The sequence below is a fragment of the Rana temporaria genome, chromosome 2 (assembly GCF_905171775.1).
Source record: "Rana temporaria chromosome 2, aRanTem1.1, whole genome shotgun sequence".
Taxonomy (NCBI): domain Eukaryota; kingdom Metazoa; phylum Chordata; class Amphibia; order Anura; family Ranidae; genus Rana; species Rana temporaria.
This window is the reverse complement of record NC_053490.1, coordinates 340,056,927-340,072,930: the sequence shown is the minus strand read 5'-3', so window position 1 is coordinate 340,072,930 and position 16,004 is coordinate 340,056,927. Positions and strand designations below refer to the sequence as shown.

General features: G+C 45.1%; 1 protein-coding gene across 6 annotated transcripts in view; it reads left to right on the top strand.

The window, feature by feature from the left end:
- The first annotated feature begins 8,591 nt into the window (after window positions 1-8,591).
- The window catches only part of LOC120928425 (C4b-binding protein alpha chain-like), a 232,455-nt gene continuing 225,042 nt past the window's right edge, over window positions 8,592-16,004 (top strand). For 3 of the 6 annotated variants that reach the window (XM_040339524.1, XM_040339522.1, XM_040339521.1), the window contains exon 1: window positions 8,592-8,827. The gene's annotated coding sequence lies outside the window, so the exon portion shown is untranslated. The remainder of the gene's footprint in view (window positions 8,828-16,004) is intronic. The other 3 variants (XM_040339526.1, XM_040339525.1, XM_040339523.1) reach the window with 1 other exon arrangement.

Here is a 16,004-nt window from a genome sequence, read left to right as displayed (position 1 = left end):
GAGGGACATCAATAGCTTCGTTTCAAATAACTTAATTCCCCTCTTGTCCAAATGGGAACATAAAAGAGACATCTGGTGTAGACTACCACTATCCATAGCGGGGCGATGTAATTTAATAAAGATGTTGTGGCTGCCTCAGCTACTGTATATCCTTCATAATTCCCCAGTCTGGATAGACCAAAAATGGTTCAAAAGGATAGAATCCATCTTTAGAGATTTAATTTGGAAGAAGGGACAAGCCAGGATTTGTCTCCAGACCATGCAGTTACCAGCTAAAGAGGGGGGAATGGCAGTTCCTCACCCGAAAACATACTTCTTAGCTTCGCAGCTACAACATCTTGCGAATTGCGGATTGGAGGGAGACGGGAATCCCGGTACATTGATGCTAATAGGGGCACCACATAGGACAATAATGGAGGCACTCGAGGCTGGTTCGTTTATTCATAAATGTCCAACTATAAAACTTATCCTTAAAGTATGGCAAACAACAAAAACACTGATGGGCTATAAGGGAATAACAACGTTTGCCCCTCTCTGGTGCAACCAAAACTTAAGGGAATTAAAAGACATTGAGAGATGTAAGGAATGGGAGAGACAAGGGATAAACCGCTTAAATCAATTGTATAATGGAGAACATATGAAATCCTTTGCAGACTTGCGACAGGAATTCAATATAGCAAATAAAACATTTTACAGATACCTCCAGATCTGGCACGGCATCCAAGCCCAGTTTGGGTCACAACCCATTGTATGGTCCTCGGCCCCTACCCTCCTGAAAATAACCTCTTCAAAAACAACTAAAGGCCTGATCTCCGAATTGTATTCCAGAATAGGAGCCAAAACAATAAGTAGGGCAGGCCCCATTAAGAGCAGGATAGGGTGGGAGAGAGACTTAGGGCAAATGACCACGGAACAGTGGAGCGCGATCTTGAGGAGAGGGGTACTGGTCTCGATCTCCCCATCTCAGAAAGTATCACAATTGTTCCTCTTGCATAGAGTATACTATAGCCCCAGGAGAATGTTCAATCTTGGGTGGAGAAGTACTGACGAATGTCCAAGGTGCAGAGCGACAGGCAGTCTTATCCACATGATGTGGAAATGCCCTAAGCTATTCAGATACTGGGAGGAGGTGATGGACATAATAAATAAAACTTTTAAAATGAATTTGGAAGCTGAGTCTAAGACATGCCTATTAGGCAGTATCGAGGAGGATAGAGTGCCTGCCGGTGCCCTTGAGGTGGTGCTGAGATGCCTCTTCCAGGCAAGGAAGTTAATTGCGTGGAGGTGGCAGGCCCAGTCTCCACCCACTGTCAAATCTTGGGTTGAAACCATTAACACAATGATCTGGAGCGAGAGAGTGACACTCACTAGACAGGGCAATTATAGAAAGTTTGTGAGGATGTGGAAACCTTGGCTAGACATAACAGGATGTTCTATATAAGAAGATCACGTCTTTTAAATTTAATATATACTTTAACCCGCTATTGGACATCCCTCTATGGGGAGGATTAATTTAATGAAGCAAATTAACCTAAAAAAACGGTCCAAGGTGTGATGGGAGGGTGGATGGGTGGGCGAGGGTTGGAGGGGTGGTGGGGGGGACGGTGGACATAAGGGAAGACAATTTGGAATTTAAGAGGCTCTTTCACTCAATCATAATAATACGGAGATAGGGGGGGGGGAATGTATGCTTGCGTATGTATTATGTTAAGTCTATGCAAGTTGGTGTACTACTTTTTGTACTTTTATATATGCAAACAACAATAAAAAATGTTATAATTAGTATGGCCATCGTTCCCGTGTCGAAATTTGAAAAATTTACGTCGTTTGCGTAACTCGTCCGTGAATGGGGCTGGACGTAATTTACGTTCACGTAGAAACCAATGACGTCCTTGTGGCGTACTTTGGAGCAATGCACACTGGGAAATTCCACGAACGGCGCATGCGTCGTTCGGGAAAACCGTCAATCACGTCGGGTCACCAAGAATTAACATAAAACACGCCCCCTCAACCTCATTTAAATTACACGCGCTTACGCTGGCCCCATTTACGCTACGCCGCCGTAACTTAGGAGGCAAGTGCTTTGTGAATACAGCACTTGCCTCTCTAACTTACGGCGGCGTAGCATAAATACGATACGCTGCGCCACCGTAACAATGCGTGCCCCTACCTGAATCTAGCCCTATGTGTCCATTCTCCCTCCCACCTGCATTATCCTCCTCCACACCACAGCACAGACCTGCCTGCCACACGGTAGTCACGTACTCCTCCAGCCCTCCGCTGTTAGAATACATTTGAGGGATGTGAAAAGTTTGGGAATACACAAGAATACAGGACTTTGTTATCACAGTGACTCTTAAGCCTCGTGCACACGATTGGATTTTCCGCAGACAAAGCCTCAGACTTTTCTACACACGATCAGAAAATCTGACAACAGACCGTTGTCCACGGAAAATTTTAAAGCCTGCTATCCAACATTTGTCCGCGGAAAATCCGATGACAATTGTCTGATGGAGCGTACAAACGATCGGATTTTCCGCCAACAGGCTGTCAACACACAATTCCCGTCGGAAAATCCGATCGTGTGTACGAGGCTTTAGACTGATATATCACTGGATTTCTTTGGTTTAAGTTGATTTGTCATCACTAATTTTATCATGAGGATGGTTTACATTTTATTTATTGAGTGTAAAGTTTACTTAGCGTAATGTTTTCACTTGTGGAGCACTGGTTGTCGTTGTTTGCAGTGTCTTGTGGTCACTACTCACTGCCTGTATATACCTCTTCTCAGCCACTGTCATATCCGCATATCAGGAGTACAAGAAACACATTTCTCCAGCCTGAAGTTTTGGTTGTTGGGTAACAAGCCCTGGTTTGGCTGGGATACCTCCTTTGCGGTCACTGGCTGGTGGCAACAAGCTCCAGGCTGCTTCCATGTTGCTAGGCAGTAGGTTGGCTCTGCTTTTCTACTTCCGCTGCCCTGAATGTCTGTCGCTCTATATGAACATCAGTAACCTAGTGCTCTGGACTTGTGTTGGCACTGGCTTTTCGGCCTGAGCATCACCTCCCCTTAGCTGTTCCCCCATCTCCCCTGGTCCCAGGATTTTGCATGGAACAAGAGAGCCCAGGAACCACTGCAGCTGGCGGCAGTAGAGGAGCAGTCCTTCTCAGTGGCTGTAGAGTCACCCTGATCTCTTTTTACTAAACAACTGATAACAAACAATTTTCCTGGCAGTTGTGGCTGAAATTTTAGTTGGTCTACCTGACCGTAGTATCTATCCCTTTCCTGTTTTATACAGTTCAACTACCTTTTCCCACAAATTCTTTGACAATTCTTTTGCTTTCCCCATGATTCAGAATCCAGAAACGTCAGTGCAGCACTGGATGAAATATGCAAGGGTCTGTCAGGAGTCCAGAAAGTCATTGACCTTTTATATACACACACTAATTAATTACAAGCAAACAGATCACAGGTGAAAATGGTTACCTTTAATAGCCATTCAAATCCCTTTGTGTCAACTTGTGTACATGTTATCAGGTCAAATTCACCAGGGTATGTAAACTTTTGATCAGGGTAATTTGGGTAGTTAATGTTGTGATTATGATTTAAAAAGAGTAAACACAGTTGATTGATAATTAATGGCTTCAGCCAAACATTAACCATAAGTAAAAGAAAACATGTTTGTGTTATCATTAATATTCTCTAAAAAATGGCCAAGAAATCATAAATTCTGCCATGGTATCTAAACTTATGAGCACAACTGTATATATAAAAATATACACACCCACACACATAAATACATATAATTTTTTTTCAGTGGGAATGCAGTTCCAGCACCTCCAGCACTGAATGCATGTAATGGCAAAGATTCATAGGGTGTGATAGGGAACCTATTGTCTCTGGTGGGGATCTATTCTTGCGTGGGTGGTCTACTGTTGCTGGGTAAGTCTATTGTTGGTGGGGGGCTTATGTTGCAGGGTGTTACTTGTTGCTGGTAGAGATCCACTGTTGAGGCAGAGGTCTTTTGTTGCTGTCTGCTGGCGGGTCTATTGATGCTGGCTGCTGAGAGATCTGTTGTTGCTGCTGGGGGTCTCATGGTGCTGGGGTGGTATTTTGTTGTAGGGGAGGAGTCTATTGTTGTGTGGGGATCCATTGTTGCCTGGGGGGTCTACTGTTGCTGGGGTGATTTCTATTTTTGCTCACTGCAGGGGCTCTATTTTACCATCTTTCTTTTTATCATGAACAAATTCCATACAAATTATTTAGTCGCAGAAAATTATACTTGGTTCTGTATTCTCTAAAAGGGGCAGTACTGGGAGGTGAGTAATGGGTGGAAGGAACCAATAAATGGTGCTAATGGTGCTCAGAGGTGGGTAGAGGGCGGAGAGGAAGGGTGACTTAGAATGGAGAAGTTCCTGCACCTCTTTGCTGATAAAAAAAGCTGTGTGTGTGTGTATGTATGTATATATATATATATATATATATATATATATATATATATAGGGCCAGATTCACATAGAAGAGCGGCGGCGTAACGTATCGTAGATACGTTACACCGCCGCAATTTTTCATCGCAAGTGCCTGATTCTCCAAGCACTTGCGATGAAAACCTACGCCGGCGGCCTGTGCGTGTGGGCGTGTGCCATTTAAATTAGGCGCGCTCCCGCGCCGGACCTACCGCGCATGCTCCGTTTCCGAACTCCCGTCGTGCATTGCGCGCCGTGACGTAATTTTTTCGAACGGCGACGCGCGTAGCGTAATTCCGTATTCCCGGACAGCTTACGCAAACAACGTTAAATTTTGAATTTCGACGCGGGAACGACGGCCATACTTTAGACAGCAATACACTTGCTGACTAAAGTTAGGGCACCAAAAACGACGACTAACTTTGCGACGGGAAACTATACTAGCGGCGACGTAGCGAACGCGAAAAAACGTTGTGGATCCGCCGTAACTCCTAATTTGCATACCCGACGCTGGTTGACGATGCGAACTCCCCCCAGCGGCGGCCGCGGTACTGCATCCTAAGATCCGACAGTGTAAAACAATTACACCTGTCGGATCTTAGGTATATCTATGCGTAACTGATTCTATGAATCAGTCGCATAGATAGAAACAGAGATACGACGGCGTATCAGCAGATACGCCGTCGTTTCTCCACTGTGAATCTGGCCCATAATCTATTTTTTTTGCAAAAATAAAAATTCCAGGAAATTGGAGCTACCCCCAAACTGCTCCCCCTGCCTTCGTGTTTGCAGGTGTCTCCTTTGCCATACATGTGTGCAGTACCGTCTTTAACATGAGGCAAAAGGGGCAGCTGCCCAGGATCCAGTCATTATGGAGGGGCCCAAAGCAGCTCCCCCTGTCATGGGAAGCCCTGGGCCGGTGGCGTCAGGAGCAGGGTGGAGAGAGACTGGGAGGGAGAAGAGCTCCCAGACCACCAGAGAGGTGAGAAGTAGCAGGTGCAACATACCTGACACGGCAACGCCACCCAGAGCATGTATTCCTCCACCCTCCTTTTCACTCCCAGCTCTGACAGCGGGCCAGAGGACAGGCAGATCGGGGACCGACGGGAGGTGCAGGCAGCCAGGGACTGCTTTCTGCCCTCCTCTTCACTCCCAGCTCTGACAGATCGAGGCTGGCGGGAGGTGCAGGCAGTCAGGCACTGCAATCCACCCTCCTTTTCACTCCCAGCTGTGACAGCTGCAGGAGGGCAGGCGGTTCCCCCCAGGATGGGCGGGAGGTGCAGGCAGCCAGGAACTGCTATCCGCCTTCCTCTTAACTTTCAACTCTGACAGCGGGCTCGAGGACAGGCAGGACCCCTGGGAGGCACAGGCAGCCAGGGACTGGTTTCTGCCTGGGACAGGCCACAGTCTATGAATCCGCTGGAAGGAGCAGGTCACCTCACCCAGAAGGGCCAGCATGAATGTCCTATGAAAAGTGCCGGGTTTCTCTCTCACTTCTCTCTCTCCTCACTGACCCCCCCTCTCTCTCTCTTTATCTCTCCTCACTGACTCTCTCTCTCTCGCCCCCTCACTGACTCTGGCTCTCTCGAGTCTCGCCCCCTCACTGACTCTCGCTCTCTCTCTTTCTCTCCACCTCACTGAGACCATCTCTCTCCTCACTGACTCTCTCTCTTTCTCCTTAGGCCCCTTTCACACTGGGGCGGGAGCCGCGGTGGAGGTATAGCGGCGCTAAAAATAGTGGCGCTATACCGTCGGATTTGCCGCGGGATTCGGCCGCTAGCGGTGCGGTATTAACCCCTGCTAGCGGCCGATAAAGGGTTAATACCACCCGCAATGCGCCTCTGCAGAGGCGCATTGCAGGCGGTATTACCGCGGTTACCCATTGTTTTAAATGGGAAGGAACGGTATACACGCCGCTCCTCTCATCGCTCCAAAGATGCTGCTGGCAGGAGATTTTTTTCTCTCCCGCCAGCGCATCGCCTCAGTGTGAAAGCCCTCAAGCTTTCACATTGAGGTTGCTGGGCAGGAGTTTTTCAGGCGGTATAGCAGCGCCCAAAAAACTCCTCAGTGTGAAAGGGGTCTTACTGACCCTCTCTCTCTCTTCACTGACCCTCTCTCTCCCTCTCTGTCTCTTTCCCTCTCTGCCTCTCTCTGACTCTCTTTCTCTGACCTCCCTCACTGACACTCTCTCTCTCTCTCTCTCTCTCTCTCTCTCTCTCTCTCTCTCTCGCTCGCCTCACTGACTCTCTCTCTCTCACCCCCCTCACTGACCCTCTCTCTATCTCTCCCCAGCACTGCCACTGATCACGTCCACCCCAAGCACAGCCACTGATCTTCCCACAGGCACTATCACTGATCCAACCCCCCCTCCCAAGCACTGTTACTGATTCCATCCCCCCAGGCACTGCCACTTATCCCATCTCCCCACTAGCACTGCCACTCATCCCATCCCCACTAGCACTGTTTTTACTCATCCCACCCCCCATCCCCCCAGCACTGCCACTGATCCCACCCCCCCAACACTGCCACTGATTCCATCAACTCCCCAGCACTGCCAATGGCCACACCTCCCTCCCCCAGCACTGCCATTAATACCATACCACCACAACAGCCACTGATCACACTGCCCCTAGCCCCAGTAACCAATGGGTGAGCGGTGGTGATGTGCAGTAACCTCTAGCAACTAATCAGCAAGCAGAAATGATGTGCTGTAACCTCTAGGAACTAATCAATCAGTGGTATTGTTTTGCTGTAACCTTTAGTAATCACAATTGCTGCTTGAATCTGCTACACTAAACTGAGTTTAGCTGCTATTTATTGTAAGTTTCAAAAAAGGTGGGGGGGGGGGCGAAATTGCATGCGGGAGGCAAAGAAAATTGTCATCCAGGGTCCAATCAATATAAAGACAGCCCTGCATGTGTGCTCCCAGTCAGGGCTGCATGCTTTTATTGGTGGCCATACCCCAGTCACTGCAGGCCATATCCCAGCAGTGACAAAGACCACAGGTAAGGCCCCTTTCACACTGGGGCATTTTTCGAGAGTTATTCGAGCGTTATTCGAGCGAAGCCTTATCTGCAATCCCAATGTGCTGGTAAAGCGCTGCTAAGACCCCTTTTACATTGAGGAGTTTTTCAGGCGATACAGCGCTAAAAATAGTGCTGCTATCCCGCCTGAAATACTCCTTCACTGCAGACTCAATGTGAAATCCCTAGGGCTTTCACACTGAGGCGATGCGCTGGCGGGAGACAAAAAAAATCTCCTGTCAGCAGCATCTTTGGAGCGGTGAGAGGAGCGACATGTATACCGCTCCTTCACTGCTCCTTCCCATTGAAAACAATGGGAAACCGCGGCAATACCACCCACAATGCGCCTCTATAGAGGCGCATTGCGGGCGGTATTAACCCTTTATCGGCCACTAGCGGGGGTTAATACCGCACCGCCTAGCGGCTGATTCCCGCGGCAATCCCAGCGGTATAGCGCCGCTATTTTTAGCGCCGTTATACTGCCACCGCGGCTTCCGCCCCAGTCTGAAAGGGGCCTAAGACCCTAACGTTTTAGGGCGTTTTTGCAGTGCCTCAGTGTGAAAGGGTAAGGCGTTTTTACAGCGCTTTCAATTAATTTCAATGGAGAGGGGTGTTTTTGGAGCGTTTTTTTAGCGCCCAAAATCTGCTCCAAAGATGCTGCTTGCAGGACTCAGTGTGAAAGGGTCCATTGAGATGCATGGAGAGCGTTTTATGAGCATTTTAATAGCACTATTTTTAATGCTAAATCGCTGTAAAAACGCTTCAGTGTGAAAGGGGTCTTAGGGATTGCGGGAGGGGGTAGCACAAGTGCTGAGGCATCTTTTATCTTAATACTGTGAATGCATTTGGGTAAAAATTGCTGAGCTTTTAGTATTTTTTTTTTTTTACCGAAACTTTTGTGCAATGTCTTTCTGACCCTTACTTCCACTATCTTATTGAGCAAGCCAGTATTACACAAGAACTTCGGAGGAAGTAGTATGAGTATAGTGTGCCATGTTTAAATAAGGTTTATAAATATGTAGATTTCACCATCAACTTGTTTACAAAGAATTACCATAGAAAAGCCCTATTTGCATTGCTTGGTCAAACTGTATAAATACTGATTCCTTTTGTCCTCACCTGAAGTTGTTAGCTGATCATTCCCAGAACTCAGCTTCTCAAACACATTTGTGCTAAACTTTCTATTTTGTCGATTTTAAATATATTTTTTAATTTTTACTCCTACATATCATGTAAGCCATCATAAGCCATATAATCCCCTCTTTGCAGAAGTTAACACTGTAACGAAGAAGAGAAGAAACATTTTAAAGAGGGGTCCTGAAACTTATGACCACAAAGTGAGTATTTTCTTATTTTTTTTTTTGTTTTTTGTTTTTTTTCACAATATGAAATGTACAGATTGTAAAATGTACTTTGCCATGAAGGTGATTGCAAATTATGTTTTCTGATATCAAATTATAGAACACAACTGAAGGTAAGTTTTTGCTAGAGCGGAAAATCAAATTAATTACTTTAAATTTAAAACTAATTGTTGATCAAATGTAAGTTTCAGCTGTTAATTTTTATTTAATTTAGAAAATTGTTAGACATCTAAATGTTTCCTGTCATCAACCATGGTAAAGCCAGGGATAAGGGCATATGGTATGGAATGTAGTATTGGAATTTATGCCGTATACAGATGGACATAACATGTGGAGTGGTGCAAGGCTAAGGCCAGCTTATACATGTTAACCACATATAGGTAGATTCAGTAAGAGTTAGGCCGACTTATCAGTAGATAAGTCGACCTAACTCAGAATCTACGCCGACCTATGTTTAAGAGTATGCTCAAACAGAGATACGCTTAAACATATCTAAGATACGACGGCTTGCGCCGTCCTATCTTAGATTGCAATATTTTGGATGGCCGCTAGGTGGCGCTTCCATTGCGGCCGGCGTAGAATATGTAAATGAGTTTTTACGCCGATTCACGAACGTACGCCCGGCCGCCGCAGTCGATTTACGCCGTTTCCGTAGCGCATTACAGGCCTAAAGTTATTCCATCTATTAGGTGGAATAACAATGTTAAAGTATGGCCGCCGTTCCCGCCGCGAGATTCGAATTTTTAACGTCGTTTGCGTAAGTCGTCCGCAAATCGGGATTTACGTTGTTTACGTCCACGTCGAAATCAATAGGCCCGTGTGGCGTACGTAACCGCAATGCACACTGGGAAATGTAGCCGCCCGGCGCATGCGCAGTTAAAAAAAAATTAAAAAACGTGAGGTCAAGCTTCATTACCATCAAACACGCCCCCCTCCAACACATTTGAATTAGGCGCCCTTACGCCCGCCCGCTTTAGGCTACGCCGCCGTATATTAGCAGGCAAGTACATTGAGAATCATGTACTTGCCTAGCTAACTTACGGCGGCGTAGCCTAAACACGCTAAGCTACGCCGCCGTAACTTTGCTCCTCTCTACCTGAATCTACCTAATAGACTAGATAGGGCTGAGTAGCGTGCTATACACTATTTATTGGATAGTGGTATAGTGATATTTTTCGCCAGCACCCCATTCCTGAGTACCAGCGGGACTTCCTTTTTTGCTTAGAGCAGCACTACAAGTATTAGCACATCATTACAGTATACAGATGCATAAATGTCTGCTAATTAAGAGAAAACTAAAGAGAAAGTGAAAATGGAGAATGAGATAAGTTCATAGGCTGCAAAAGGATGAATGGTAATCATACGACTACATACTTACTTAATATATCATTTAAAAGGTCAGAAAAACATAAACCAATTCCAATAACAAATTTATCAAGGCTAAAAATGCATAAATCACTTCCAAATTCAACATTTACAAGTAAAACAATAAAATCATTTAAAACATAAATTGTAAACTTCTGAATATATACATTTTTAAGACTGATAAAGAGTGGAAAATCACCCAAAACACATTGACTTGTGTTTTCTTGACCTTTTTTGCAAATTACTTTTTAAGACATACGCTGTTCATTCTTCGCTTGTGTTGTTTTGTGCTTATAGTATATTGTTTCTGTACTTATTCAGCAACCACTTCTGGTTGTATGACATGCATGGAATGCAATCTGCACCAACCAGACCTTTCATTCATAATTGTCTGCTAAAGGCTGATGTACACTTAGACCGCTTTCACACCTAGGTGTTGGTGGCGGCGGCAGTGAAGCGCCGTTATTTTTAGCGGCGCTTTACCGTCGTTTTTGCTGTGGTATTTCGGCCGCTAGTCTGGCACTTTTAACCCCCGCTAGCGGCCGTAAAAGGGTTATAACCATCTGCAAAGCGCCGCTGCAGCTCCAAAGATTCTGCTTGCAGGAGTTTTTTTTAGCATCCTGCCAGTGCATCAGGAAAATTCACATGTGGAGAATGTTTTTCTGAATGTTTGATTCACTGCTTTAAAAATATGCCCCTACAATATTATGATGATTATACAGTGGAACCTCGGATTGCGAGTAATATGGTTAACGAGCGTTTCGCAATACCAGCACTGTATTTAAAAAAATCCTAACTCAGTTTGCGAGTGTTGTCTTGCAATACGAGCAGGATTCAGGCCAAAGCGGTGTGCAGTACTGCGTTTGGCCTGAGGTGGGAGGGCGCCGAAGCCGAGTGGAGCCAAACAGCACAGTTCAGAGCCGTTCGGAAATGCTCAGAAAGACTTGGAAATACTCAGTTCCAGAGTCTTTCCAAGGTTTGCCGAGGTCAGCCGAGCTGTCTTCGGGCCTTTGTGGCTGTTTCCGAGGCTCTCCGGTGCCCCCCACCTCTGGCCGCATGCGGTATTGCATGCCATTGAAGTCAATGCGGAACAAATTATTTTTGTTTCCATTGACTTCAATGGGGAAACTGGCTTTGATATGCGAGTACTTTGGATTACGAGCATTCTCCTGGAACAGATTATGCTTGTAATCCGAGGTTCCATTGTAATTCTGTCTTGATCACTACCCTGACCTGTTAATAATGTGACATTTGAGCAATTTCTTTTGGAAGTTTGAGAAAGAAAGAATTAAAAGAAACTCGATACCTGTCTCTGAATACTGCTATGAAAGAAACTTTTTTTAATAATGTATTTTTATATTTAAAGCGGTATTAAACCCGAAACCAAAAATGTAATTTATTGCAGCTGAAATTAAATGTGGTGGCTGCATCAATTTTCTTTTCTTTGGCTTTTTCCCCTCGTTATCTGGTCAATAACACACCTCCTACATTAATGAGAAACCACTTTTTGAGGAATGAGCAAGGACTCAGCAAACGGCAGTATTGTCAGTCTGGGGGTAGGGGATGGAAGTGGTAAATGTATCAGATTTGAATACAAATAACAAATTGAAGCCAAACTCCAGCTAACATTTTATAATCAGTTACCGCAAGCATTTTTTCCTTTTGGTATAAAGATTTTATATGAATAAATAAAAGCCGATTAAATATAATGACCCCTGCCAGTGGTAAATAGATGGTCTCATCCATGTAAACTGATACATTCTGCTGGAGAGCTAGAACATCTGTAACAGCAGAGTTGCTGATGACAATAGATGAAAGAGAGCCTAAAAAAGAAAATGAATAAAAGTATTGGTAAGGTAATATATATTAAAATGTTTGCTTTTGGGTTAAATACTGCTTTAAGTCACAGGCTTGCTGAATTTTTACATGGTAATACACAGTGGCGGCTGGTGAAGTTTTAAGATGGGGGGCCCCTCCCATTTCTCATAAGCCACACCCCCTATAGAATACACCCACTCCGTCCCCTGTATTCCACTTGCTTCCACTCATAGTGTCAGGAGTATACAGCTCAGCATCCTGCACGAGATTACCAGATACCAGATACTTTTTTTGCTGCCAATGTAGCGCCTCGTCTGCAATCCCGTGATTGCACAGACATGGCGCTACCCACACTGCATTGTGCCCGGCGCTCGGACACAGTGCACCTAAGGACCTTTTTTTCTTTTGATTTTTTTTTTTTCTGACTGGGGGAGGGGGGCGGCGCCCCCTATGGACGGGCCGCCACTGGTAATACAACAAAATCCAGCAGGAGCTACAAAGTATAAAAGAGGCGCCTCTAAGTGTAGCAATATGGTTACATTTAAGGGCCCTTTCACACGGGCGGACTGTATGTCCACTTTTTCATCCATTCATAATAAAGGGACATACATTGGTCCCTATGAGATCGCAGATGTCAGCGGATAAACATCCGCTGACACCCAATCTCGCCCGTTTCCGCATTCCTCCCATTCTGCAGACGGAGGAAAACCCTATTTTTCCATCCGTCTGAGGATCGGATCGGGTGAACACGGACAGACGGTGCATGTTCATCCGATACCCCCCCATAGAGGAGAGCGGAGAAAAGACAGGGCGGTCCCTGCACAGTGTGCAGGGACCGCCCTGTCATCCGCCGGCTCAGCGGGGATCAACGGAGCGATCCCCGCTGAGCAAGCGGAGGTTCACCGGGCGAATCATCACTGATCTGCCCCGTGTGAAAGGAGCCTAATGAAGGTACAACATTTAGCAACTCACATGGTACATCTAAGTATGCAGGCATCCGGAGAAAAGCTTTCCACATAGACCATCCTCCACACAACCGTCTCTCACCGCTGTCAGTCTGCAATCGTGATCTTAAAGACTACCCTGTAGAGTGATTTGAAAGCGAGGCTTGAATCGCTCATGTAGTGCAGAGTGGAAGAGATGATGTCGATGGCAGTGAGGAGGATGGTTTATGTGGACATCTTTACCCCAGATGCCTGCATATCTAGATGTGACCTTTTTATTCATCAACCATGTGGGTTTGCTAAATGTTGTACCTTCATTAAATGTAACCATATTGCTACACTTAGAGGCACCTCCCTTCTCTTTTTTTACTCAGTTGTGACATGACGCTACTCTTATATCAAGACATCGCTTGTATATCAAGTCAAAATGTATTTAAAAATGTTGCTTGTCTTGCAAAACGTTTTCAAACCAAGTTACTCTCAAACCAAAGTTTTACTGTATATTCCATGGGACTTTGTTGCAGCCAATAACAATAATATGCAAAAAAAGTCATAAAAAGTATACATTTTATAGTACAAATTGATAAAATATACAGTTTAAAAGTTTTGCATGAATGAAAATACACAATACATTGCCCTCCTGTATAAAAAGGAGAGGAAAAAGAAATGTATATAATGCTTAAAGGGGTTGTAAAGGTTTTCTATTTTCTAAATAGGTTCCTTTAAGCTAGTGCATTGTTGGTTTACTTACCTTTTCCCTCTATTTCCCTTCTAAATGTTTTTGTTCTTTGTTTTCTTTGTCTGAATTTTCTCACTTCCTGTTCCTCCTGAGTAAGCTGTTCAGTAAGCTGTTCTGAATGACTTTTCACCGCTCGGATGATGGTGGAAAGCTTACTGAGAAGAAACAGGAAGTGAGAAATTCAAACAAAGAAAAAAAACATTTAGGGAAATCTACGGAAAAGGTAAGTGAACCAACAATGCACTAGCTTAAAGGAAACCAATTTAGAAAATAAAAGACAAACCTTTACAACCCCTTTAATGTGCAGTAATATGGTCACCAATCTCCCACCTGCCTATACATGCTCACATATCACTCATTCTTTTGATCAATAAACTTGATCCCATCATAGTCTTTCCTTGCATCAGGATCACCATCAGAGTCCCCTCTCACATGAGAGTTCCCCATCAGGGTCTCTCTTTAAATGAGAGCCCCTCAGACAACAAGGTCCACATCGGAGTTCCCTCTTACATCAGAGGGACCAGATAAAATATTGTAGCGGGCTGGATTTGGCCCACGGGCTATAGTTTGGAGATCCCTGTGCTATATCATAGACTTAATAACAATATGGGCTTAGTGTGACAGATTAACTGAACTAACTGTCTTCCTTGAAAAGAGACGATCAATGAGAATATGGTCCCTTTGTTTAACTACTTCCTGACTAGCCGCTGCAGTTGTACTGCGGCAAGATGGCTGGATAGCGCGAATCGCCATCATTGTACGTCGGTCCATGCATGTGATCTAGCGGGCGCGCGTGTTCCCACTGCGTGCCGCGGGAGCTCGCCATCGGGTCCGACCCGGGATTAGTGTACACAGAGGCAGAACGGAGATCTTCCTTTGTAAACAAGGCGGATCCCCGTTCTGACAGGGGACATGTACCACCAATATACCACCAAAAATATGTAGAAGGATATATATCGGCCTAAACTGATGAATAAATTAGTTTTTTTTTTTTATATATATTTTTTGGGATATGTTTTATTCCCCTTTTCACACGATCGGACCGCTCAGGTCCGCCTGTCAGTTTTGACAGCGGACCTGAACGGCCACTCCCTGCAGTCCTATGGTGTGTCAGATGTCAGCGGAGACATCCGACCCGATCCGCCAAAATCGACACCCAAAGCATCCTCCCAATGTTGAGGGCATGTAGCCTGGTATGGTTCAGGAGGGGGCGCTCTCTCGTCCCCCCTCTTTTCCTGCGGCCTGCCAGGTTGTGTTCTCAGATAAAGGGTCTGGGGTGGATTTTTGGGGGGAACTCCACACCATTTTTTTTTATTTGGGGTGGAGTTCCCCTTAAAATCCATACCAGACCTGAAGGGTCTGGAATTGATATTTGGAGGGAACCCCACGTCCTTTTTTTTTTATTTGATGCAGGGTTCCCCTTAATATCCATACCAGACCTGAAGGGCCTGGTAATTGAATTTGGGGGGACCCCCACGCATTTTTTTTATGAATGACTTTTATCTGTATTGCCGGGAGCCGACAATTCGTTATAGCCGCGAGTGATTTTAAATGACTTTTTTTTTCTTCAGAAATGACACTTTGTGCAGGGACATTTACAAGCACGGGAAACAAGCGCTGCTTTACAGGCATACTATACACACCCCCTAGATATGAAATTTTAAGGAATATTTCACTTTTATTGTTTCACTTTAAGCATTATTAAAATCACTGCTCCCGAAAAAATGGCCGTTTAAAAAAAAAAAAAATTGCATTGATGCATGTTCCCTGGGGCAGGACCCAGGTCCCCAAACACTTTTTAGGACAATAACTTGCATATTAGCCTTTAAAATTAGCACGTTCGATTTCTCCCATAGACTTTTACAGGGTGTTCCGCAGTTTTTCGAATTTGCCGCGAACACCCCAAATTGTTCGCTGTTCGTTGAAACAGGCAATGTTCGAGTCGAACATGAGTTCAACTCGAACTCAAAGCTCATCCCTATTGGTGTATGTCAGTTCCTCAAGGAACAAATGAAACATATGATTAACCTCCTCCCTACAGAGGAGATTGAGGTTTATGAGGAACTTCCTAAGGCCTTGTGCTTTGCGATTGATGCGATTATGGACTCTGTTCGGCAAGCATCCCACTTGAATCTCCTACAGGTACACATGTGCAGGTCCCTTTATTTAAAACATTGGGAGGCCGAGGTTTCTTGCAAGCATTTCCCTTTGGGGGAGGATGTCTGTTTGGGGATGATTTGGATAAATACATTCAAAAGATTTTTTTTTTCTGTCTTACTTGCTATGC